Source organism: Monodelphis domestica, chromosome 2 (assembly GCF_027887165.1).
Source record: "Monodelphis domestica isolate mMonDom1 chromosome 2, mMonDom1.pri, whole genome shotgun sequence".
NCBI classification, from domain to species: domain Eukaryota; kingdom Metazoa; phylum Chordata; class Mammalia; order Didelphimorphia; family Didelphidae; genus Monodelphis; species Monodelphis domestica.
In genome coordinates, this window is record NC_077228.1 from 54,456,104 (window position 1) to 54,481,241 (window position 25,138).

Consider the following 25,138-nt stretch of genomic DNA (forward strand, 5'->3'; position numbering starts at 1 on the left):
CCCTCTTCAGCGAGACTATGACCAACTTTCTAAGAGAGTATCACGAAAAGAAGAGGATTTTATCCTAGTGTCTCTGATAAACGTAAGATTAAGCATATGGATATTCTATTTCAGTTACCATTGGTTTCGTTTGGTAATTTGTTGCATTTCATTTTATGCACTTGGAAGTGTTATCCTGAGAAGGAAGGAGCCGATAGGCTGCTGACGCCTTTCAGAGGTGTCAAACAGGAACCCAGACACCCGCAGGAACTGACGCTAAGTAGCAGGCTTTCTTCTTGTGGCAATCAGTCTCTGATTGCGGGAAGGGCCGTAAGTCTTGTAGAGGCACGGGAGGAAAGGTAGGGATAGGTGCGGAGGTGGCGGGAGGGCTAGAATGAGAGAGCGAGAGTGGTGTGTGGAAAAGGGACTCTTTGTTTTGTCCAACTCCGGAGTGGGGGATGTTAAGAGTCCCCAAATTTCTCTGGCAAACCAAAGAAAAATGAGCGTGGATAAGTGTGTCGCAGGTCAGATGGAATATTGAAAGGTGTCTGGGCGGCTTCCTCGTTAGTATAGTGGTGAGTATCCCCGCCTGTCACGCGGGAGACCGGGGTTCAATTCCCCGACGGGGAGAGTGTATGCATTTTTGCACCTGCAATCCAAACCTGCTCCTCTCTTGGCTGCCCACTCAACTCCGGGCCCCAAAGTCTCTGGCATCTCAAAAGGGGCCACGGGGAAATGAGGCAGCTCAGTGTCACCCCCAGCACTTCCCCCAACTCCTTGCTAAACGCAATCTCTCCGGAAGTTTGTAGCCTGTGCAACACGCTCCCCTCCCCAAGGGATAGGTGAGCGTGGTTGGTAGTGACCGTGGAGGGGCAAGTCAGTGTAGTGGAGGGCAGAGACCAGATGTGGGTTCAATGGGTCCCCAGAAGAGAATGAAGGGAGCTATCCAAACAGCTCCTGTCATGTGCTGAGTGAAGAAGTGATAGGTGAGTTCTTAAAATCCCTGGTGGTCTAGTGGTTAGGATTCGGCGCTCTCACCGCCGCGGCCCGGGTTCGATTCCCGGTCAGGGAATAACATGGTTTTTTATATTTTTCCGGGAGTCTCACCAAGGCCCCAGCACAGAAGGAAAATAGTGTATGAGATTGCCAGTTCTAATTAGCCGTCCAGTCGGATCAAAGTGTCTGCTTGCCAAACTCACGTGGGGGTGTAGAGGTGCAGTTCTCGGCTTGAAAGGCTAGGCGCATCCAGGAGGGTAACAACAACTTCTGCAAGAGGCTTTGTTCTTTAGATGCCCTGGAAAGAGGATTTCCCCATGGCCAAGACCCCAAGAGGCCTCTGAAAGGCAGTGGGGTAAGGAGAAAAGGGCTCACATGTAAAAAAAAAAAAAATATATATATATATATATATATATATATATATATATATAGTATCTCTTTTTGTGGTGGCAAAGAATTAGAAACAGAGAGTGTCCATCAATCAGGAAATGGCTGACAAAATTGTGATGTAAAATTGTAATGGAATACTATTGATTTGTAAGAAATTATTAAACGGGACGATTAAAAAAAAACAAACAAACCAATACCTGGACTTATATGAACCTATTGGAAGTGAAGTAAGCAGCACCAGGAGAACATTGTACACAGTAATATCAATGTTGTACAACAATCAGTAGTGAATGACTTGACTATCCACAATGCAAGGATCCAAGAAAAGCCCAAATGACTCAGGAATAAAAAGGATATCCACTGCCATAGAAGAAACTGATGAAATTCTGAATGCAGATTTGAACATACCATTCTTGGAGGGTTTTTTTTCCCTTCTTGTATACGAGGTGTGTCTTATTTCACAACATGACAAATACGTAAAAAAGAAAAAGAAAGGTGGGAGGAGGGGGATAGTTTGGGCTGGCAGAAGAAAGGAGGATGAGGGTCTCTTCTGGAGGTACAAGTGTCCTGCTGGTGAGAGCTGTTCAAAAAGTGGGCACAGTCAACTCGAACAGCTTACGAAAGTACTCGTGCTCGTGCTAAAAAAAAAAAAGAAAAAAAAAAAGAAAAGCTACCTGTTGCATGGGCCGGGAATCGAACCCGGGCCTCCCGCGTGGCAGGCGAGAATTCTACCACTGAACCACCCATGCAAGGATGAAAAGCTCATTTCCAACTGTCTCTCTGATCTACGTGGACGCGGGAAGATTTCTTGTAGACCTATGCCCAAAATTTGACAAAACACCTGTTGACTCTAATTTTCCATTTTGCCATTTTTCTAGGCTACTTCTCTCCTCTGCCTCCTAATTTCCCCCTTCTTCCTTTTCATCTTCTGTCTTCTCCCTACTCTTCCGTTCTCCTTTTTTCCCTCCCCTTTCTTCCTCCTATTCCTTCTCTTCCCTCTCCTCCCCTACATTCTTCTCTTCTTACTCCTGCTACACAAACTCTTCTGAGAATGGCTCATGATAGCTACCCAAGTGTGCATCTCTTTTCCAATTTAACATTTAAAAAATCAAATTTGATCCTCATCTGACCCACCGATTCTTCACACAACTTCCATGCAAAAGCATCCTTTTGTATGCTGGAATCTCTAAATAGGGGGGGAAGAGTTCAGTGTACATGAAGTTTGTGACTCGCCCTGTCTCGTGTGGAAATCAGGTAGCCAGAGAAGGGCATAAGTGCCAAACGGAAATTATGGATTGTCAGAAGTGGGATTCGAACCCACGCCTCCAGAGGAGACTGCGACCTGAACGCAGCGCCTTAGACCGCTCGGCCATCCTGACAATGCACACGCTTTTTTTCCTCCCTCCCTCCTCGTGACGGCAGCTGAAACACAACCACCTGCCCAGATTTCTTTATATAATCTTCTCTGCTCCTTCTAAGTGCTTTAATCTCGCACTCCCGAGCCAGCCAAGAAAGTGCACAGAGCCATCCTGTTACACACGTTATGCATCCTCCTGCCTGACTCTTCAATCAACACAAACACCCTTCTGAGGACCCCAAGAACCCACACCAAAACAAACCGCCCTCTCTTGATCCAATAGACACCTCCCGAGTCTCCCGCTGCCCGAACCTCCACGGCCCTGAACGTCCCCAGCTGCACTGCTGACCTCTCGGGCCTGACAATTTGGGGAACACTCAACTCACCCCCAAGGCCATTTTTTCTAGGGTCGCCCTCTTTCCAACAAGCAGGTCTCCACCGCCTGCTGGGAGCCAATCAATCTACGGTTCCCCCGACCTGAGGAAGTCAGGGCTGAAACCTAGGTGCTATCGGAGAGCGAGCTAAGAAATGGAGACCTGATCTCACCCGGAGAAAATACATTGCCAAAGCAGGCGGGCCTCTGGGGAGGCGCGGACCTAACCGAAATCAGAATACACCCAAGATTGGATGTGCAAGCGTCTCGTTGACTGCGAGCCCTGTGAGGCAAAGCTTAGGTCGAGGCGGCCGAGGAACTCAAGGAGGATTTCCATCCCCAGGGAGAGTGCTAGAGAGCATTCCAAAAGAGACGGTAAGGTCTGGCTTGGCACTGGACAATTGTTCTGACTTCTCGCCCCATCATCTTCCAGCCTAGCCACCACCAAGCTCCAGGCTCAGCTCCGTCACCGCAGCGCCCTTTCTCAGACACAGCTCCCCACCCGCCGCCTTCGTCCCCCTCCTCCTCCTCCCATATCCCCTCCTTCTGCTGTCCACCCCTCCATTTCGCCTCCCCCAAAGGCTCCCTCTTCATAGAGAATAGGACCAACTTTCTAAGAGGGTATCGTGAAAAGAGGAGGATTTTATCCTAGTGGCTCTGACCGTGGATATTTTTAAAAAGCCTGTGGAGAGCTCTGTTTAACACCATTCATTTCGTTGTAAACTTACTGCATTTCATTTTATGCCCTTGGAAGTGTTAACCTGAGAAGGAAGGAGCCCAGAGGCTGCTGGAGCCTTTCAGAGGTGTCAGACACGAACCAGACACACGCAGGAACTCACGCGAAGTTGCAGAATTTCTTCTTGTGGGAATCAGTCTCTGATTGCAGAAAAGGCTGTAAGTCTTGGAGGAAATGGAACGAGTCAGAGGTGTCGAGTCCCCAAACCGGAGTGACAAGCGACAGGGATGTGCGTGTATCTGTCCGTATGTTGAAGTCAGACATAGGCTTGAGAAGAGGTAGTGCTGCAGCTTCCTCGTTAGTATAGTGGTGAGTATCCCCGCCTGTCACGCGGGAGACCGGGGTTCAATTCCCGGACGGGGAGAATGCTGACACTTTTGCCCCTGCAATCCAAACCTGTTCCTCTCTTGGCTGCCCACTCAACTCCGGGCCCCATAGTCTCTCCGATCTCAAAAGAGGTCACCGGGAAATGAGGCAGCTCAGTGTCACTCTCAAAATTACCGGCCTCTGTAGTTGTCACAGGCTGCTCCTGAGCCTTTGTTCTTGTATAGGGCTCCGATGAAGGCATCTCTGAGTTCTGGGTGCATGTCTTCCTCTTCCCATATGCTGGTCAGCACTATGTGGAATGCCTGGAGCGCCTTTACATTTAAGGCCTTGTACACCTCGGTTGGGATCCTGTCTTTACCCGGTGCCTTGCCTGCACTCATTTGTTTAATGGCTTTTTGGACTTCCTCTATTGAAGGAGGGATGTCAAGTTGTTCAATGGTGCGGTTTGGGGGGATCTGGTCAAGGGTGCTTTACTGAAGAGGGTCGGTTGAGAAGCTGATTGAAGTGTTCTTTCCACCTGTTGCTGATGCCTTTTTTATCTTTTATGAGAGTGTCACCGTCAGAAGATAGCAATGGGGTGGTGGAGGATTTTAATGGCCCATAGACAGTGTTGAGGGCACTGAAAAATTGTGCTAAATGCAATCTTTCCGGAAGTTTGTAGCTTGTCCAACTCCCTCGCCTCCCCAAGGGATAGGTGAGCGTGGTTGGTAGTGACCGTGGAGGGCCAAGTAAGTGCAGTGGAGGGCAGAGACCAGATGTGGGTTCAGTGGGTCCCCAGAAGAGAATGAAGGGAGCTATCCAAATAGCCCCTGTCATGTGCTGAATGAACAAGTGATGTTATTGTTCGTATAGTCCCTGTTGGTCTAGTGGTTAGGATTCTGCGCTCTCACCGCTGTGGCCCAAACCCGGTCAGGGAATATTGCTTTTAGAACATTGGTGACCACCATCACCCTCATTTTTCACGGGAGTCTCACCAAGGCCCCAACATCGAAGAAATGTAAAGTAGGATATTGTCAGTTCTAATTAGCGGTCCAGTCCGATCAAATTATTTGTTTGGCAAACTCACGTGGGGGAGTTGAGGTGCAGATATTGGGTTAAACAGGAGGCGGATCCAAGAAATTAACAACAACTTCTGCAAGAGGCTTTGCTCCTTAGATAACAGGGGAAGAGGATTTCCCTGACTGCCAAGACCCCAAGAGGCCTCTGAAAGGTAGTTGGGTAAGGATAAAAGGGCTCATATGGAAGAAAAAAAAATATATATATATGTATATATATTTATAGCATCTCTTTTTGTGGTGGCAAAGAATTAGAAACAGAGAATGTCCATCAATCAGGAAATGGCTGACAAAATTGTGATGTAAAATTGTAATGGAATACTATTGATTTGTAAGAAATTATTAAACGGGACGATTAAAAAAAAACAAACAAACCAATGCCTGGACTTATATGAACCTATTGGAACTGAAGTAAGCAGCACCAGGAGAACAGTGTACACAGCAATATCAATATTGGACAACATTAAGTTGTGAGTTGTTACAAGGGAATCACTTTAAAAGACTGATATATATTAATTTAAGGTCGCCAAGGAATCAGCTATGTAATTCCTAAATGAAAAACTCAAGTCAGCCGTCAGCCTTTTTTGGAGTTTAATTACAATAGGAGCAAGAAAGGAATTAGAGATATAGAGAGAGAGAAAGGGGAGAGAAGGGAATAGGGCTTAAATACCCCTTCTGTTTAGGCTGGGCCAAAAGGCCCAAGCCCTTAGATAGCTGGGGCAAAGAAAAGAGATCAGTCCCTATTACTCACGTGTCCAAAATGGAGAAACAGTCTCAGAGGCCCCCACCTTCAGCTTCCTTCAGAGCAAGCTTCCTCAGAGCCCAGGAACCACACCGACCAAAAACTCAACCACCTCCCCCATCTCCAGACCCTCCTATCTTTAAGGACCCCATCTAAGTTGCCTCCCCTCAGTCCTCACATCTACCAATCACTCTTCATCAATTTCCCTGTCAATGGAGGCTCTCGCTTAACCCAGGACCGCCCAGAGGTTTCTGGCTTTTGCACATGTCTGTTGAAGGTCATATTTTTCAAATGATTAAATCTTTACTCCTTTGTTACAGCCCTTTCTAAATCCTGTTAACTTGAGTATGGTAGAGATTGGAATAATTAAATTTTGATCTAGGCTGCAGCCCTTACTCAATCCTATTAGGACTGAATAGGGTGGAGATTTATTCCAAGTATCTCCATTGTATCAATTCTAAAATCAATCAAGACTCAAAGAAATTCCTGTTCTATGCTTAAGCATAGGTCAAAGTCCTTTCCATTGTTCAGCAAGGGGTTTCTGTCCTAAAGTAATCTTAAGAAGGGAAGAGAAAGAACCTCCCATGCCAATGGGGTTCCCATTCCAATAGACTATCAGTAAGAAATTTTCCAAGTATGAAATATCCCAATGGTGAAATTACCAACATTTATAAGTCTAAGGAAATTTGAGGTTTACAGAGTGACTTAACTATCCACAATGCAAGGATCCAAGAAAAGCCCAAGTGACTCGGGGAGAAAAATAATATCCACTGCCATAGGAGAAACTGATGAAATTCTGAATTGTGATATGGAAATCACTTTAAAAGACTGATATATATTAATTTAAGGTCTCCAAGGAATTCAGCTATGTAATTCCTAAATGAAAACTCAAGTCAGCAGTCAACCTTTTATGGAGTTTTTAATTACAAACAGGAGGAAGAAAGGTATATGAGAGAGAGAGAGAGAGACAGAGAGAGACAGAGAGAGAGACAGAGACAGAGACAGAGACAGAGACAGAGAGACAGAGAGAGAGAAAGGGGAGAGAAGGGAATAGGGCTTAAATACCCCTTCTGCTTAGGCTGGGCCAAAGGCCCAAGCCCTTAGATAGCTGAAGAAAAGAGATCAGTCCCTATTACTCACGTGACCAAAATGGAGAAACAATCTCAAGGGCCTTCACCTCCAGCCTCCTTCAGAGCAAGCCCTCCTCTCATACCTCTCCAGGAGCTCTCCCTCCAGGACCTCTCTCCTCTCAGCCTCCTTCAGAGCAAAACCTCCTCAAGCAAAACCTCCTCCGACCTCAGACCCTGCTATCTTTAAGGAAACCATCTAAGTCCCCTCCCCACAGTTCTCACATCTACCAATCACTGTCCATGTCTCCCCTGTGCCAATGGTGGCTCTAGCTTAACCCAGGACCGCCCAGAGGTCTATGGCCTTTGCACATGTCTGTTGAAGGTCATATTCTCAAATAATTAAATCTTGATCTTTGCTGCAGCCCTTCCTAAATCCTGTTACTCTGAGTAGGGTGGAGATTGGAAGTTCCAAGACCTGGTTCTGTCATTCCAAGTATCTCTATTGTATCAATTCTAAAATCAATCATGACTCAAAGAACTTCCTGTTCTATGCTTAAGCATAGGTCAAAGCCCTTTCCATTGTTTAGCAAAAGGTTTCTGTCCTAAAGTAGTCTTAGGTAGGGAGGAGAAGGACCCTCCCTACCTAATGTTGGAAATGGGGAAATTTCCAACATTCATAAGTCTAAGAAATTTTAAGGTTTACGACCAGTTATTAAATCATTAATAGAACAGGGAATAATAATCCCTTGCAAATCTGAATACAACACGCCGATCCTGCCAATTTAAAAACCAAAAAGAGGGCCTGATGGCAAGCACCTCTATAGATTCGTACAGGATCTAAGGGCATTGAATAATTACGTTATAAAGAGACACTCTGTAGTTCCTAACATACATACTATTATCTCATCGATTCCTAGCACAGCTACATACTTTACAGTAGTAGACTTGTGTTCAGCTTTCTTCTCCATACCTATACATGAGAACTCCAGGCATATTTTTGCTTTCACCTGGAAGGGCTCACAATATACCTGGTGTTGGCTGCCGCAGGGTTATGTCGAAAGTCCGAGCTTATTTGAGCAAATTTTGAGCCAAGACACAGACAATATAACATTTAAAAATAGCAAATTAATCAAATATGTAGATGATCTACTCTTGGCTTCAACAGATGCAAAAACATGTCAAGAAGATAGCAAACACCTTCTTTTGGAATTGCACAAAAGAGGACATAAAATCTCTAAGGATAAAGTTCAATGGTGTCTCCAAAAAGTAGAATATTAGGGATTCATCTTGACTGTGGGTGCTTGTTATATTTCTCCAAAACGAATTGAGAATATTCAAAAATTGAGTGCTCCTACCACTAAGAAACAGCTGAGAGCAATTTTAGGAGCAACAGGGTTTTGCAGACAATGGATTCCTTGCTATGGGGAAATGACTAAACCCCTTATAGCATTAACAAAGGATTTGGTTCCTGAACCCCTCAAATTAGAGCCTGAATACTTGTCAGCTCTATCAGATCTAAAAAAGGCTATCATGTCTGCCCCTGCTCTAGGCATCCCAGATTACAACAAGCCATTTACTTTATATGTGCATGAGCGAAGAGGAGTAGCCTTTGGCGTGTTAACTCAGACTTTGGGACCTTCTCAGCGCCCAATTGCTTATTATTCTGCCCAACTAGACCCAGTAGCAGCAGGAGCACCTTACCATGCCTTAGAGGAGTAGCCTTAGAGGAGTAGCTGCTACAGCCTTACTAGTAACAAAAACAGTTGATTTAGTATTGGGATGTCCATTAACAATAATGTGCCCACATGAGATAGAAGCATTATTGATAAAACATAGAACACAGGCATTCTTGGATCAGAGAATTTCAAGGTATGAAATAACCTTATTAAATAGTGAAAATATTACCTTGAAACGCTGTTCAACTCTTAACCCTGCCACCTTGCTTCCAGATTTACTTACTTCAGGAGAACCATTACATAACTGTGAAACATTAGTGTCCATGGCAGAAAAGCCTCGAGATAATCTCTTGGACACTCCCTTAGACAATGCAGATCTGATCTTATTTACCGATGGTTCCTCTTTTATGAGGGATGGCATACATTACACTGGAGGTGCCGTAGTCTCAGAATTTGCCACTGAATGGTCAGCTTCACTACCTTCTAACATTAGCGCTCAAGGAGCAGAACTCATAGCTCTAAAACAAGCTTGTATAATTGCCAAGGATAAAAAGGCAACAATTTATACGGATTCTAGATATGCTTTTGGCATTTGTCACTCAGTCGGGATGCTATGGCTCCAGAGAGGATTTTTAATCTCAGCTGGAAAATCCATATCTAATGCAGAAATTATTAATGAAGTTCTTTCTGCTCTCAAACTGCCCAAAGCCCTAGCTGTAGTTCATTGCTCTGCCCTGTAACAATTAAAATTTAGGGGAAAGGGGGAGACTGAGGCTGTCAGAGACCATATTCGGGGACAACTTGACCTGAAACAAGATTTATGATCCTAGGGAAACTTAACAAACAAGTTACCTCCCAGGCGTCGCCAAGACCAACAGCCACAAAACATAACAATAACCATTCTTCATGTTCCCTCCTGGTACAAGCAGTCTTTAGTCACCACCACCACCCCCCCTTTACCTCAAGCATATATATTCTACCTTACACCTGCAATAAACGGAGCCTTGACACTACCAGATTGACTCTGTCTCTCTATTGCGTGCTTGGTCTCCCCCTCTCTCCCCCTATGGGTTCTTTTTAGGTGGCTGCTCCCCGAACCCCACCGTTGAAGTCCGGCAGGCCCGGATAGATGGCGCCTCAACGTGTTGGGATTTGAGTAAGACAGCTTACCGGACGACTGAGAAACAGATTCCGCGGACAAAGTAAACGGTAGAGGCTGAATGGACAGCCTTGAGATAAGGGTAAGTCGTCCCATCCCCCATAGGCATAAGAAGTTGAGAGTAATTACCCCAGAGTGACTGTATGTGACTGTGTGTAATAATTGTATGAATGAGATGGGGAAGACACTCTCAAAGGAAACTTTATTTGTTAAAGAATTAAAAAATAGTCTCAGGGAGAGAGGCATTAGGGTAAAAAAGAAAAATTTATTTAAGTTCTTCTGCTTCATAGAGGAACATTGCCCCTGGCTCATTCTACATGGCCCGGGAATTCACCCCCTTACTTGGAACAAAGTGGGTAAAGAATTGAATAGCCTAATAAAATCAGGCCAAGAGATCTCCGATGAATATTTTTCTTACTACGGACTAATCCGTGATATTCTTAAAGAAGCCGACACCAATAAACAGGTGTCCCACCTCCTTAGCTTAGCTGAAGAGGCTATCTTAGACCATAAAACAAAAATTGAGAAGGAGGAAATACCACCAGAAAAAGACAAACGCCCTCCTTCCCTCTTAGATGAACCAATTGAAAATTCCTCCCTTAGGGAACCCCTTGTCCCTTCCAAACCCCATCTTTATCCTGTTCTATATACAAACCCTGAATCAGAGAATATACTTAAACCCAATTATCAGACAGAGCCAGAAGAAGAGGCCGCCCGCTATCAGGACAGTAATCGCCTGGAAAACAGGCCCCCCCTGCAGTATAAAAACAAATCTTTCCCGCACGATCTCTGTGGCAGCCTCACTCCTCCTATTTTTTCCGTACTTCCTGGCTCTGAGAATCTTAAAGAGGCCACAAAACAACTCAGCCAGCAAGTTACTGAACTTAAAAATTTCCTAGGACTTCAAAAGGAGGTGCATACATTAACTAACCAATTACATGAGCTGCAAATAGATATTTTTCGGCCTCTGATTCCTAAGTCCAAGCCAACTCGATTAAAAGATAAGACCGCTCTTGCCTTCCCGGTTGTTACTAGGCAACAACAAGCTACTCAGATTCTACCCGAGGACACCCCCCTCCCCCCTTCTGAAGAATCCTCTGACTCTGAAGGAGCAGAAGAAAATGATACAGAGGGGAAAAATCCTAGAGGGGCTGATATCTCAACCCCACCACAATTCGGTAACCCGATCTATAAAAAATTAAAATTCAAACACATTAAAGACCTCCATTCAGCTGTTAAAAATTATGGCCTTAACGCTCCTTTTACACTCTCCATTCTGGAGGGGCTTGGAGGAGAAGGACACATACTCCCCTCTGAATGGTCCAAAGTAGTACAGTCCGTCCTCTCCAGGGGACAATTTTTAATTTGGAAGGCAGAATTCCTTGAAAGGGCAGAAAATCAGGCTAAACTTAACTTGAAAAATGCCCAGACAGCTACTTGGACGGTTGACAAAATCGTCGGCCGTGACCGCTTTGCATCAGAAAGCCAGCAAATGAGATTAACCCCTGGCTTGCTCATGCAAACTGCACAAGCGGCTATGGCTGCTTGGCGGGCAGTTCCTGCCGCTGGGTCAGTCACAGCACCCCTCTCAAAAATCCTCCAGGGACCCAATGAGCCATACGCTCAATTTGTTGCAAAACTTTTAGAAACTGCTGAAAGGGTCTTGGGCCAAGATGGAGCAGATAACCCGATGGTGAGACATTTGGCGATCGAAAATGCTAATTCTGCCTGTAAGGCTGCCCTAAGAGGAAAAGCAAGAGATCTTGATCTAGATGGAATGATCCGCTTATGCAATGATATTGATGCTTATGATCACAAAATAAACAAGTCCATCTCCCTAGCCATAGGGGCTGCCATCCAGGCTTCTCGCCCCAACACCCCCCGCAATTGCTTTAAATGTGGACAACTTGGTCATTTTGCACGTCAATGCCCTTCTGGACAAAATCCTAGGCAGGCACCCGCACCAATAATAGCCCCTCCCAAACCACCGCCTAGCATTTGCCCAAAGTGTAGGAAGGGCCGGCACTGGGCCCGAGACTGCCGATCCAGAACCACCTTTAATGGGCAGATATTTCCCCCGGTTCAGGGAAACGGGGTGCGGGGCTCCTTCGGGAGCCCCTGTCCAGCTCCCTTACTCGAGCCACAGCAGGTAGCGCAGGCTTGGACCTCTGTGCCTCCACCACCAGAATACTGACACCAGAGGAGGGCCCAATAATTCTCCCTACTGGCAAATTCGGACCACCACCCCCTGGTATGTTTTTCTTGGTCATAGGTAGAGCACTCACCACCCTGCAAGGTGTTGTAGTACATCCCACCCTTGTCGATAATGATTACACAGGAGAAATAAAAATCATCATAGAATCTCCACATGGCCCTGTTACCATCCCTGCAGGCAAACGCCTAGCCCAAGCACTCCCCCTCCCTATGATTGGCAATTTTCCAGCGGTAGCCCACACACGGGGCCCCTCCTCCCCAGGCTCCTCCAATATTCACTGGGTGCAGCAACTTACTGAGTCCCGACCCACACTCAAGTTGAAAATCGAAGGGAAAACCTTCACTGGATTACTAGATACAGGAGCGGATTCTACTGTTATTTCTCAGGCCCACTGGCCCCGCTCCTGGCCCCTTCAACCTTCATCTACCCATCTATCAGGAATAGGCCAAGTCCAAGACACCCTGCAGAGTTCTAAGATCCTTAATTGGCAAGATACTGAGGGCAATAGAGGCACCACACGCCCATATGTAGTTGCAGGGCTTCCTGTCAATCTCTGGGGCAGAGACATCCTAGCCCAAATGAGACTTCTCATGGTTAGCCCTAGTGACCCTGTCACCACCATGATGTTAAAATCTGGGTACCTTCCAGGAAAGGGCCTTGGAAAAAGGGAACAAGGCCTCCCCCACCCCATTTCCTTTCGACCCCATAAGGACAGGGAAGGTTTGGGGTTGCAAAGTTTTTCAAAAAATTTTTTCATAAGGGTCACTGATCCTCCTGCACTCCAGGCTGATAAAATTACATGGAAATCTGACTCCCCTGTCTGGATTGATCAGTGGCCCTTAACATCTGAGAAGGTTCAGGCTGCCATAACGCTGGTGCAGGAGCAACTTTCATTAGGGCACCTAGAACCCTCTAACTCCCCCTGGAACACACCCATTTTCGTTATCAAAAAGAAATCTGGGGGATGGAGGCTCTTGCAGGACCTAAGAGAGGTCAATAAAACTATGCTTCCCATGGGGGCTTTACAACCAGGCCTTCCATCTCCAACTGCCATCCCAAAAGGTTTTAGTAAAATAGTCATCGATATCAAGGACTGTTTCTTTTCCATTCCCCTTGACCCAGCCGACAGTCCCCGCTTTGCATTTTCCATTCCCATAGTTAATCACATTGGGCCCAACCCCCGTTTCGCATGGCGAGTCCTCCCACAAGGAATGGCCAACTCCCCGACCTTATGCCAAAAGTTTGTAGCTCAGTCCATTAACCCTGTAAGGACACAATTCCCTTCAGCTTACATCATTCATTATATGGACGACCTCCTGATAGCAGCTCCATCCTCCCACTTAACACAGACTATAGCTCAGACCATTGTATGTGCACTCCAGGCCCGCGGCTTCAGAATAGCCCCTGACAAGGTCCAGACCCAGTACCCCTTCAACTTCCTGGGATTCCGCCTTGAGCTTGACTCCTTATTTTCACATAAGGTTTCACTCACACGCTCCACTCTCAAAACCCTTAATGATTTCCAGAAACTTCTAGGGGACATTAATTGGCTACGCCCCTATCTACAACTTGCCAAGGCGGACCTTCGCCCTCTGGAAGACATCCTTCGAGGGGATGCTGACCCCTCCTCCCCTCGTTCCCTAACCCCAGCAGGTGAAGCTTCCCTTAAGAAAGTAGAACAAGCTATAGCTACACAGAACATTGGGTATTTTTCTCCCCACCTTCCCCTTTACCTTCTCATCTTTCCCACTGAATTCTCCCCCACGGGACTTCTATGGCAAGATCCCTCTCCCCTCATCTGGATCCACCTCCCTATGTATAACCGGAAGATTCTTGCCCCTTATCCTGACCTGATCGCCCGATTAGCAATGATGGGCATCCGTCTCTCCACCCGGCATTTCGGCCGCTCCCCTGACCATGTGGTTTCCCCCTATAACAAGGAGCAGCTTGACTGGCTCAAATCTCAAAATGATAATTGGGCTATACTCATCTCTACCTACCAGGGCATCTTGGACAACCACATGCCCAGTAATAAATTATTGCAGTTTTTCACCCTTACCCCCTTCATACTCACACGCCAAACCCGATCCTCGCCTATCCCGGGGGCACCCACGGTCTTTGTGGACGGCTCTAAAACTGGTCTTGCCGCCATAGTTATAAATAACCACCCCCGCTCTATCAAAACACCCTATGAGTCTGCACAGCTAGTAGAGCTTTATGCAGCTCTAACTGTCTTCCATTCCCTGCCTGATACCCCATTTAACCTCTATTCAGATAGCAGGTACGTTGTTCAATCTCTGCTCAGACTCGAGATTGTTCCCGCTGTTCAGCCAACAACCGCCACCTTTTCCCTTTTTTCCCAACTTCAACAAGCCATTAGACGACGGTCCTGTCCCTTTTTCACGGGTCACATACGTGCCCACTCAGGCCTCCCAGGCCCTTTGTCTTTCGGGAACGATCTTGCAGATCAACACACTCGTTTAGCAGCCTTGGTTGCCACAACTACCCCCCCTCCCCATCCCTCAACTGATCCCGTCTCTCTTGCAACAGAGGCACATAGACTTCACCACCTCAACTCTCAAACCCTTCGCTTGGCCTACAAAATTACCAGGGAACTGGCCAGGTCAATTGTTAAAGGTTGCAAGAATTGTGTTACTCTCTTGCCTGAACCCCATCTGGGGATCAACCCCCGAGGTCTTCTCCCCGGCCATCTATGGCAAATGGACGTTACTCACGTCCCTTCTTTTGCTAGACTCAAATATGTTCATGTCTCCATTGATACGTTTAGCGGCTTTCTTTTTGCATCTGCACAATCCGGCGAAGCCACAAAGCACGTTATCAAACATATGTTCCTTGCTATGTCCATGATGGGAAAACCCCTCTCCATCAAGACAGATAATGGCCCTGGCTACACCAGCCAGGCCTTTAAACAATTCTGTTCCCAGTTAGGCATAAAACACGTTACAGGTATCCCTTACAACCCACAAGGACAAGGTATTGTTGAACGTGCACACCAAACCCTCAAGAACACCCTCTTTAAACTTAAGACCCAAGAAACCCTTTACCCACTATGTGGCAACCAGACCCTGCTTCTTGCGCATGCACTTTTTGTTCTTAACTTCCTCACTCTGGATGCAGAGGGACGCTCTGCTGCTGATCGCCACTGGCATCCACACACCACATCTGATCTGGCAAAAGTTCTTTGGCGAGACCCACTTACAGGCCTTTGGCAAGGCCCTGACCCTGTCCTCACTTGGGGAAAAGGCTCAGCTTGTGTCTTTGATGCCAAAGCAAACAACGCCCGCTGGGTCCCATCACGATTAATCAAAACCACAAATATCCCCTCCCCTTAATCACCTTCCAGGGCCCATCCCTGAGAAAATCTTCTGTTCTCTTTCAGCTACTTCACAATGGAACAGATGGCGACAGTTCTGACAGTAACCCTCATCTGTATCCTGCTACCAGCCACCAGATCAGGAAGTCCACACATCCCCGTTCATCAAGTATGGGAGATTGTCAATCCAGTTAACCAAGCCGTTCTTGCCTCTGTCTCCAGTTCCCAGTGGCCGCGCCTTACATGGTTCCCCCAACTGACCATCGACCTTTGTGTCCTCGGTATCCCATACCAGTCATCAATGCACTATTGCGCCCCAAATGTGCCCGGTCTCCCGATTAAGGACTATTGGACCCAATATACCCAGTACCCTCTATACGGCTGCCCTGGGTTCGGCCAGCCAGACTACTGTGGGGGCCACTCATATGGATTCTGTGCCACATGGGGCTGTGTGACTTTTGGCACTGCTCATTGGATCACCAACAAAGACTTGATTACCATCGCCCAAAATCCCTCCGGCCCTCAGACCTGCTCCTTTAATCCCCCCAATTGTAATCCCCTTATTATCAAATTCACCAACAAGGGCAAAACAGATCCCCGTTGGACAGAAGGACTCACCTGGGGACTGCGCCTTTATAAAAGGGGCCCCGATGATGTCTTTCTTTTCACACTCCGACTGCGCGTGACCCCTATTACCAACTCTATGGGTCCTAATTTTGTTCTCACTGACCAACACAGCCCTTCATATCAGTTCCCCCAGCCCCCCCGACCCCTCTCCCCCACCCAATTCCCCTCCCTTACACTCCCACCTACCCCTATTCCCAAAATACCTCCTGGTACCACTGATAGACTCCTCAAACTCATTGAGAGCTCCTATTTGGTTTTGAATGCTACCGCCCCAAACCTTACAATCAGTTGTTGGCTATGTCTCCACTCGCAGCCCCCATACTATGAAGGAATCGCCTTTACCGATCACCCTTATAACACCTCTGCCCCTTCCCCTCGATGCGCCCGGTTCCCCCACCACTTCACCCTTGCTGAAGTCTCCGGAAAAGGCCTTTGCATAGGTCACCCCCCTTCCTCTCACTCACATCTTTGTAATGTTACCCTTCCCATCTCCCACTCCCCTTATTATCTAGAGGCCCCCAATAACACCTTTTGGGCCTGCAACACCGGCCTCACCCCCTGCATTTCCCTTCAGGTTTTTAATACCTCCTCAGAATTCTGTGTACTTATACAATTATGGCCCAGAATTACTTATCACACAGACACTGCTTTAGAAAAAATTTTGTCTCCGTCCCCTCGGGTTAAACGGGAACCCCTCTCTACTATTGCCATTATTCTAGGTATTGGTGGTCTTGCTGCCGGCATTGGTACCGGCACCACCGCTTACCTACAGACCCAACACCTCACAACTTTACATGCTGATATGACAACTGACATTGAGATCCTAGAAAAGTCTGTCTCTGCTTTAGCAAAATCCCTATCCTCCCTCTCAGAAGTTGTACTGCAGAACAGACGTGGCCTCGACCTACTTTTTTTAAAAGAAGGGGGATTATGTGTAGCCATTAAAGAAGAATGTTGCTTTTATGCTGACCACACAGGCATGGTCAGAAAATCAATGGCAAAATTAAGAGAACGCCTAGCCCTTAGAAAAAAGAAGGCCGAGGCCCAAGAAGGATGGTACAACAATCTTTTAAGAAAAACCCCTTGGCACTCTACTCTAATTCCCACAATAATAGCTCCCGTTATTATCATCCTCCTAATACTCACCTTTGGCCCTTGGGCTTTCCAACGCCTGACTGGATTTATTAAATCAAACATTGACTCAGCCCTTACTAAGTTCCCTACGGTCCAATACCATCGTATCGAAATAACAGATACTGACCGACCACACATCCCTACTGATCGTCTCCAATTTACTAGCAGGGCGGTAACCCAATGACGGGAATAGCACAGGTCCTTGACCCTTGATGGTCAAGCAACTCCCCCTGTGTAGCCTAAGACAGGGGCCGTCGCTGCGGTCCTGACTTAAAACCTTCCCTCTATAAAAAAGAAAGGGGGAATTGTCAGAGACCATATTCGGGGACAACTTGACCTGAAACAAGATTTATGATCCTAGGGAAACTTAACAAACAAGTTACCTCCCAGGCGTCGCCAAGACCAACAGCCACAAAACATAACAATAACCATTCTTCATGTTCCCTCCTGGTACAAGCAGTCTTTAGTCACCACCACCACCACCCCTTTACCTCAAGCATATATATTCTACCTTACACCTGCAATAAACGGAGCCTTGACACTACCAGATTGACTCTGTCTCTCTATTGCGTGCTTGGTCTCCCCCTCTCTCCCCCTATGGGTTCTTTTTAGGTGGCTGCTCCCCGAACCCCACCGTTGAAGTCCGGCAGGCCCGGATATGAGGCAGGAGCTGAAATTAGTTTCTCTCTGCAAGGAGTATTATATTTTTTAGAGGTTTATTGAAGATTAAGGATTAAAGAAAATAGAGGATAAGAGACACGTGTCCAGGCCATAGAGAGGCCTAGACACAAACTCACCTACATTATGAAAAAAAGCCACGCCTGCCCCAAAATGGAAGTCCAAGAGCCAAGAGAGCCCTCTCAAAAGCCTTTGAATCAGCTTAAATACCTTCTCGATCTCGGCCCAGGTGAGATTACAAGGCATTTTGGGGAAGTGGAGCAAAGGCTTGTGGGGATTGTAGTCCTGTATTGGAGTCTATTTTTTACAGCCCATATAGGTGGTTCTGACCCTGTCTCTAGAGGAAATGATCGAGCAGATGCCACTGCAAAGCTAGCAGCCATAGAAGGACCTGGATTAATTTTAACATTAACAACCACTGATAATTTAAATTTATCACTTTCCTATAATGAAAAGGAAGTGGAAAAATGGAAACAAAAATTTAAAGCAAAACAGATTAATGGAGTATGGGTGTCATCTGAAGGAAAACCCCTGCTCCCTAGAAGTTTCTATAACAAAATTTACCAATCTATTCATAAAAATGGTCATTTTGGCACCCAGGGCATTGTGGACTCTGTCAAGAGAGTATGGATAGCCCCTGGTATAACTACTGTAGCCTCTAAAGTATGTTCAGCCTGCTCCATTTGCCAGGCATATAACCAACATGCATATCGTGGAAAAGCCTTTGGGGGATGTCCTCTGGCTTACACACCTTTTGAACAATTACAGATAGATTTCATAACGATGCCAAAGGCTGGACGTTATAAATTTTGTCTAGTAATTGTAGGTCAACTAACCAGATGGCCGGAAGCATTTCCTACCATCTGAGCCACAGCAGATTTTGTTGCAAAGATACTTTTTTTTTTAAAATATATTTTATTTGATCATTTCCAAGCATTATTCCTTAAAGATCATTTTCTTTTCCTCCCCCCCACCCCCCATAGCCAACGCGTAAGTCCACTGGGCATTAGATGTTTTCTTGATTTGAACCCATTGCTTTGTTGATAGTATTTGCACTAGAGTGTAAAAAGGCAAGGAAATTCAGAAGTTTATTGAGAGAATTCTTTAGACTCCCATGTGGTCAGCCACAATGTGATATGGAAATCACTTTAAAAGATGATATATATTAATTTAAGGTCGCCAAGGAATTCAGCTATGTAATTCCTAAATGAAAACTCAAGTCAGCAGTCAACCTTTTATGGAGTTTTTAATTACAAACAGGAGGAAGAAAGGTATATGAGAGAGAGAGAGAGACAGAGACAGAGACAGAGACAGAGACAGAGAGACAGAGAGAGAGAAAGGGGAGAGAAGGGAATAGGGCTTAAATACCCCTTCTGCTTAGGCTGGGCCAAAGGCCCAAGCCCTTAGATAGCTGAGGCAAAGAAAAGAGATCAGTCCCTATTACTCACGTGACCAAAATGGAGAAACAGTCTCAGGGGCCTTCACCTCCAGCCTCCTTCAGAGCAAGCCCTCCTCTCATACCTCTCCAGGAGCTCTCCCTCCAGGACCTCTCTCCTCTCAGCCTCCTTCAGAGCAAAACCTCCTCAAGCAAAACTTCCTCCGACCTCAGACCCTGCTATCTTTAAGGAAACCATCTAAGTCCCCTCCCCACAGTTCTCACATCTACCAATCACTGTCCATGTCTCCCCTGTGCCAATGGTGGCTCTAGCTTAACCCAGGACCACCCAGAGGTCTATGGCCTTTGCACATGTCTGTTGAAGGTCATATTCTCAAATAATTAAATCTTGATCTTTGCTGCAGCCCTTCCTAAATCCTGTTACTCTGAGTAGGGTGGAGATTGGAAGTTCCAAGACCTGGTTCTGTCATTCCAAGTATCTCTATTGTATCAATTCTAAAATCAATCATGACTCAAAGAACTTCCTGTTCTATGCTTAAGCATAGGTCAAAGCCCTTTCCATTGTTTAGCAAAAGGTTTCTGTCCTAAAGTAGTCTTAAGAAGGGAGGAGAAGGATTCTCCCATGCCAAGGAGTTTCACATTCCAATAGAGTTCTTACTATCAGTAGGAAATTTTTCAAGTATGAAATTTCCCAATAGGGAAATTTCCAACATTCATAAGTCTAAGAAATTTTAAGGTTTACAGAATGCAGATATGAACATACCATTCTTGGAGGGTTTTTTTTTTCCTTCTTGTATATGAGATATGTCTTAGTTCACAACATGACAAATAGGTAAAAAAGAAAAAGAATGGTGGGGGAGGAGGATTGTTTTGTTTGGCAGAAGAAGGGAGGATGTGGGTCCTGCCTTGGTAAGGTGTACTCTCCTGGAGATCCAAGTGTTCTGGTGGTGAGAGCTGTTCAAAAAGTTGGTTGAGTTAACTTGAATAATTTAAGAAAAGTACTAAAAGTTACACATTGCATGGGCCGGGAATCGAACCCGGGCCTCCCGCGTGGCAGGCGAGAATTCTACCACTGAACCACCCATGCCACAATAAAGCTATTGATATTGGCTATATCTGACTTTTGTAGACCTATAGATTCTACTAGATTATAGCCCACAAAATTTCAATTTTTGTTATCCTCTTAAATTTTTTCCTTCTTTTCCATCTCCCTCCTCCATTATCTTGTTCCTTTTTTCTTTCCTTTTTTATTTACCCCTTCTCCTTCATCCTCCTCTTCCTGCTCCTTCTATTACTGCTATATCATCTTTTAAAGTGATTTCCATATCACATTGTGGCTGACCACATGGGAGTCTAAAGAATTCTCTCAATAAACTTCTGAATTTCCTTGCCTTTTTACTCTGCCTTCTCACCACTTAGTCCCTTTTAACAGCAAACTTGGCTTAAAGACTCAGCTGCTAGAACACATGAGTATAAAAAACTTTTTCTCTCTTCTCTTTTCTCCTTAAGTTAAATTGGAATCAGCAGTCTTTCTTTTTCTTCCCTTTAATCTTAAGGGACAGCTGGGTAGCTCAGTGGATTGAGAGCCAGGCCTACAGAGAGAAGGTCCTAGGTTCAAATCGGACCTCAGATACTTCCCAGCTGTGTGACTCTGATAGTTAGATAGAAAACAGCTGTTTTAAATCTCAGCAACAGGACCCTAAAGTCCTGGCTGGAAGAGCTGTTTCTAAATATCCTTTCCCTTAAGGAACAACTTCCTAGATTAGGAAAAAAAAAACCTGTGGAAAGTTTGTTGCTTTGCACTGCTCCCCACGTGTTTTGTGAAGACTGTTAGAGAAATAATTACTATATATATATATATATATATATATATATATATATATATATATATAATATATATATATATATATATAAATGAGTTCTACATTTTTTGACATTTATATGGCAGCTGAAGAATTAGGGGCATTGAGGAATGCAGGATACCTCCAAATTTTTATATTAATAGGTACTGTCATTTTTGTACTCCTCAATACTATATTTAGAGATGCTAAATAAAAAATATTGAGGATAAAATAGAAAATATTGAGGATAAAATGCAAACCCAATTAGAAGATCTAAAATGTTTCTTACAGGATCAATTGGCAAACACCCACTCTTCCAGAAACAGACCTGTTTCTGAACCTTTGAATGAGGAAATTTCCTTGCCTGAAATAGAGATGGAAAACACCTTCCCTATAGCCCAGTTAACAGACTGCTTCTCTCGTGCAGTGCAAATCTTGACTGAATTTAATCCCCAAAACCCTTCCCCTGTAATCCCAGTTTCTCATGTTCCCTCTCCTACAGAAAACCAAATTCCAATGCAAAGGAGATCTTGTCCTCCTAGAGAAACCTGTCCTTGTCAAACTGACCCACAGGTGCAAAATTCAACTAGAGGCCTGTTTCCTCTAAGAGAAGTACCTGAAATAGGACGAAATGGGGATGTGGTGACTTTAAGACATAGGATACCGTTTACTCCCCAAGAAATAAATGAATTTACACGAAATATCCCCACATATGAACAAGATCCTTTTCTAGTAGCAAAAAAGATGGGAGACATATTTTTTCAGTATAATCTGTCTTACAAGGATGTTGAGAACTTGCTACAGGCTTTTTTTAACTGAACGTGAAAAAAATAAAATAATTGCTCATGTCAACAAAACCCAGGGGCGTAATGCAGGACATTGGCCATCTCAGGATCCTGAATAGGACTATAACAATCCTGAGGATTATCTACAACTATACCGTTGTATAGATGTTGGAGTAGTTAATAATATTTGGAATGGTCCTTCCCATGAAGGTTGAGTTGCTCCAGTTCACTTGAAATTCTTGATATAAACTTTATCTCCTTGGTTCAGGTCATGCAGAGAAAAGTCTAATGGTCCAGCTTGTACTGCAGCTCCGGATTCATGAAGTTCACGTAGTTTGTGCTGTAACTCCTGTATATAGGAAGCAATAGTAATATCTCCCCCTAATAGCGATGTATAAGCCGGGGAGAAAGGCTTAGCCTGTATAGGTGGATGTCCAAAAAGCATCTCAAATGGTGAAATATGTAAGTCTCCTCTAGGCCTGCTTCTAAGATAAAATAGGGCCAGAGGGAGAATTTCAGACCATTTTAAATGGGTCTCAGTGCATAATTTGCCAATCATAGTCTTAAATTCTTTATTCATCCTCTCCACTTGGCCTGAGCTCTGGGGGTGATATGGAACATGGAATTTTGGAGTTATCCCCAAGCAAGAATATATTTGGTTTAAGACAGAATCAGTAAAATGACTCCCTCTATCGGAGTCAATATGTGCTGGCAAGCCAAAACGAGGAATAATCCTTTAAAAGTATCTTTGCTCATAGCTGCGCTCTTTGTGGTGGCCCAAAACTGGAAAACGAGGGGATGCCCATCAATTGGGGAATGGCTGAACAAACTGTGGTATATGTTGGTGATGGAGTACTATTGTGCTAAAAGGAATAATAAAGTGGAGAAGTTCCATGGAGACTGGAACAACCTCCAGGAAGTGATGCAGAGCGAGAGGAGCAGAACCAGGAGAACATTGTACACAGAGACTAATACACTGTGGTATAATCGAACGTAATGGACTTCTCCATTAGTGGCGGTGTAATGTCCCTGAACAACTTGCAGGGATCCAGGAGAAAAAAACACCATTCATAAGCAAAGGATAAACTATGGGAGTGGAAACACCGAGGAAAAGCAACTGCCTGAATACAGAGGTTGAGGGGACATGACAGAGGATAGACTCTAAATGAACACTCTAGTGCAAATACTATCAACAAAGCAATGGGTTCAAATCAAGAAAACATCTAATGCCCAGTGGACTTACGCGTTGGCTATGGGGGGTGGGGGGGAGGAAAAGAAAATGATCTTTAAGGAATAATGCTTGGAAATGATCAAATAAAATATATTTTAAAAAAAAAAGTATCTTTGCAACAAAATCTGCTGTGGCTCAGATGGTAGGAAATGCTTCCGGCCATCTGGTTAGTTGACCTACAATTACTAGACAAAATTTATAACGTCCAGCCTTTGGCATCGTTATGAAATCTATCTGTAATTGTTCAAAAGGTGTGTAAGCCAGAGGACATCCCCCAAAGGCTTTTCCACGATATGCATGTTGGTTATATGCCTGGCAAATGGAGCAGGCTGAACATACTTTAGAGGCTACAGTAGTTATACCAGGGGCTATCCATACTCTCTTGACAGAGTCCACAATGCCCTGGGTGCCAAAATGACCATTTTTATGAATAGATTGGTAAATTTTGTTATAGAAACTTCTAGGGAGCAGGGGTTTTCCTTCAGATGACACCCATACTCCATTAATCTGTTTTGCTTTAAATTTTTGTTTCCATTTTTCCACTTCCTTTTCATTATAGGAAAGTGATAAATTTAAATTATCAGTGGTTGTTAATGTTAAAATTAATCCAGGTCCTTCTATGGCTGCTAGCTTTGCAGTGGCATCTGCTCGATCATTTCCTCTAGAGACAGGGTCAGAACCACCTATATGGGCTGTAAAAAATAGACTCCAATACAGGACTACAATCCCCACAAGCCTTTGCTCCACTTCCCCAAAATGCCTTGTAATCTCACCTGGGCCGAGATCGAGAAGGTATTTAAGCTGATTCAAAGGCTTTTGAGAGGGCTCTCTTGGCTCTTGGACTTCCATTTTGGGGCAGGCGTGGCTTTTTTTCATAATGTAGGTGAGTTTGTGTCTAGGCCTCTCTATGGCCTGGACACGTGTCTCTTATCCTCTATTTTCTTTAATCCTTAATCTTCAATAAACCTCTAAAAAATATAATACTCCTTGCAGAGAGAAACTAATTTCAGCTCCTGCCTCAGTCTCCCCCTTTCCCCTAAATTTTAATTGTTACAGGGCAGAGCAATGAACTACAGCTAGGGCTTTGGGCAGTTTGAGAGCAGAAAGAACTTCATTAATAATTTCTGCATTAGATATGGATTTTCCAGCTGAGATTAAAAATCCTCTCTGGAGCCATAGCATCCCGACTGAGTGACAAATGCCAAAAGCATATCTAGAATCCGTATAAATTGTTGCCTTTTTATCCTTGGCAATTATACAAGCTTGTTTTAGAGCTATGAGTTCTGCTCCTTGAGCGCTAATGTTAGAAGGTAGTGAAGCTGACCATTCAGTGGCAAATTCTGAGACTACGGCACCTCCAGTGTAATGTATGCCATCCCTCATAAAAGAGGAACCATCGGTAAATAAGATCAGATCTGCATTGTCTAAGGGAGTGTCCAAGAGATTATCTCGAGGCTTTTCTGCCATGGACACTAATGTTTCACAGTTATGTAATGGTTCTCCTGAAGTAAGTAAATCTGGAAGCAAGGTGGCAGGGTTAAGAGTTGAACAGCGTTTCAAGGTAATATTTTCACTATTTAATAAGGTTATTTCATACCTTGAAATTCTCTGATCCAAGAATGCCTGTGTTCTATGTTTTATCAATAATGCTTCTATCTCATGTGGGCACATTATTGTTAATGGACATCCCAATACTAAATCAACTGTTTTTGTTACTAGTAAGGCTGTAGCAGCTACTCCTCTAAGGCTACTCCTCTAAGGCATGGTAAGGTGCTCCTGCTGCTACTGGGTCTAGTTGGGCAGAATAATAAGCAATTGGGCGCTGAGAAGGTCCCAAAGTCTGAGTTAACACGCCAAAGGCTACTCCTCTTCGCTCATGCACATATAAAGTAAATGGCTTGTTGTAATCTGGGATGCCTAGAGCAGGGGCAGACATGATAGCCTTTTTTAGATCTGATAGAGCTGACAAGTATTCAGGCTCTAATTTGAGGGGTTCAGGAACCAAATCCTTTGTTAATGCTATAAGGGGTTTAGTCA

At 44.9% G+C, this 25,138-nt stretch overlaps 6 non-coding genes across 6 annotated transcripts; 3 read left to right on the top strand and 3 right to left on the bottom strand.

The window, feature by feature from the left end:
- Nucleotides 1-537: 537 nt before the first annotated feature.
- On the top strand, nucleotides 538-609 carry TRNAD-GUC (transfer RNA aspartic acid (anticodon GUC)). The gene has a single exon. It is a non-coding gene; the product is annotated as a tRNA-Asp (tRNA).
- A 370-nt stretch (nucleotides 610-979) lies between these two features.
- On the top strand, nucleotides 980-1,051 carry TRNAE-CUC (transfer RNA glutamic acid (anticodon CUC)). The gene has a single exon. It is a non-coding gene; the product is annotated as a tRNA-Glu (tRNA).
- Nucleotides 1,052-2,043: 992 nt separating this feature from the next.
- On the bottom strand, nucleotides 2,044-2,114 carry TRNAG-GCC (transfer RNA glycine (anticodon GCC)). The gene has a single exon. It is a non-coding gene; the product is annotated as a tRNA-Gly (tRNA).
- A 547-nt stretch (nucleotides 2,115-2,661) lies between these two features.
- Nucleotides 2,662-2,744, bottom strand: TRNAL-CAG (transfer RNA leucine (anticodon CAG)). Its single transcript has one exon. It is a non-coding gene; the product is annotated as a tRNA-Leu (tRNA).
- Nucleotides 2,745-4,123: 1,379 nt separating this feature from the next.
- On the top strand, nucleotides 4,124-4,195 carry TRNAD-GUC (transfer RNA aspartic acid (anticodon GUC)). Its single transcript has one exon. It is a non-coding gene; the product is annotated as a tRNA-Asp (tRNA).
- Nucleotides 4,196-20,260: 16,065 nt separating this feature from the next.
- TRNAG-GCC (transfer RNA glycine (anticodon GCC)) lies at nucleotides 20,261-20,331 on the bottom strand. The gene has a single exon. It is a non-coding gene; the product is annotated as a tRNA-Gly (tRNA).
- Nucleotides 20,332-25,138: the final 4,807 nt, after the last annotated feature.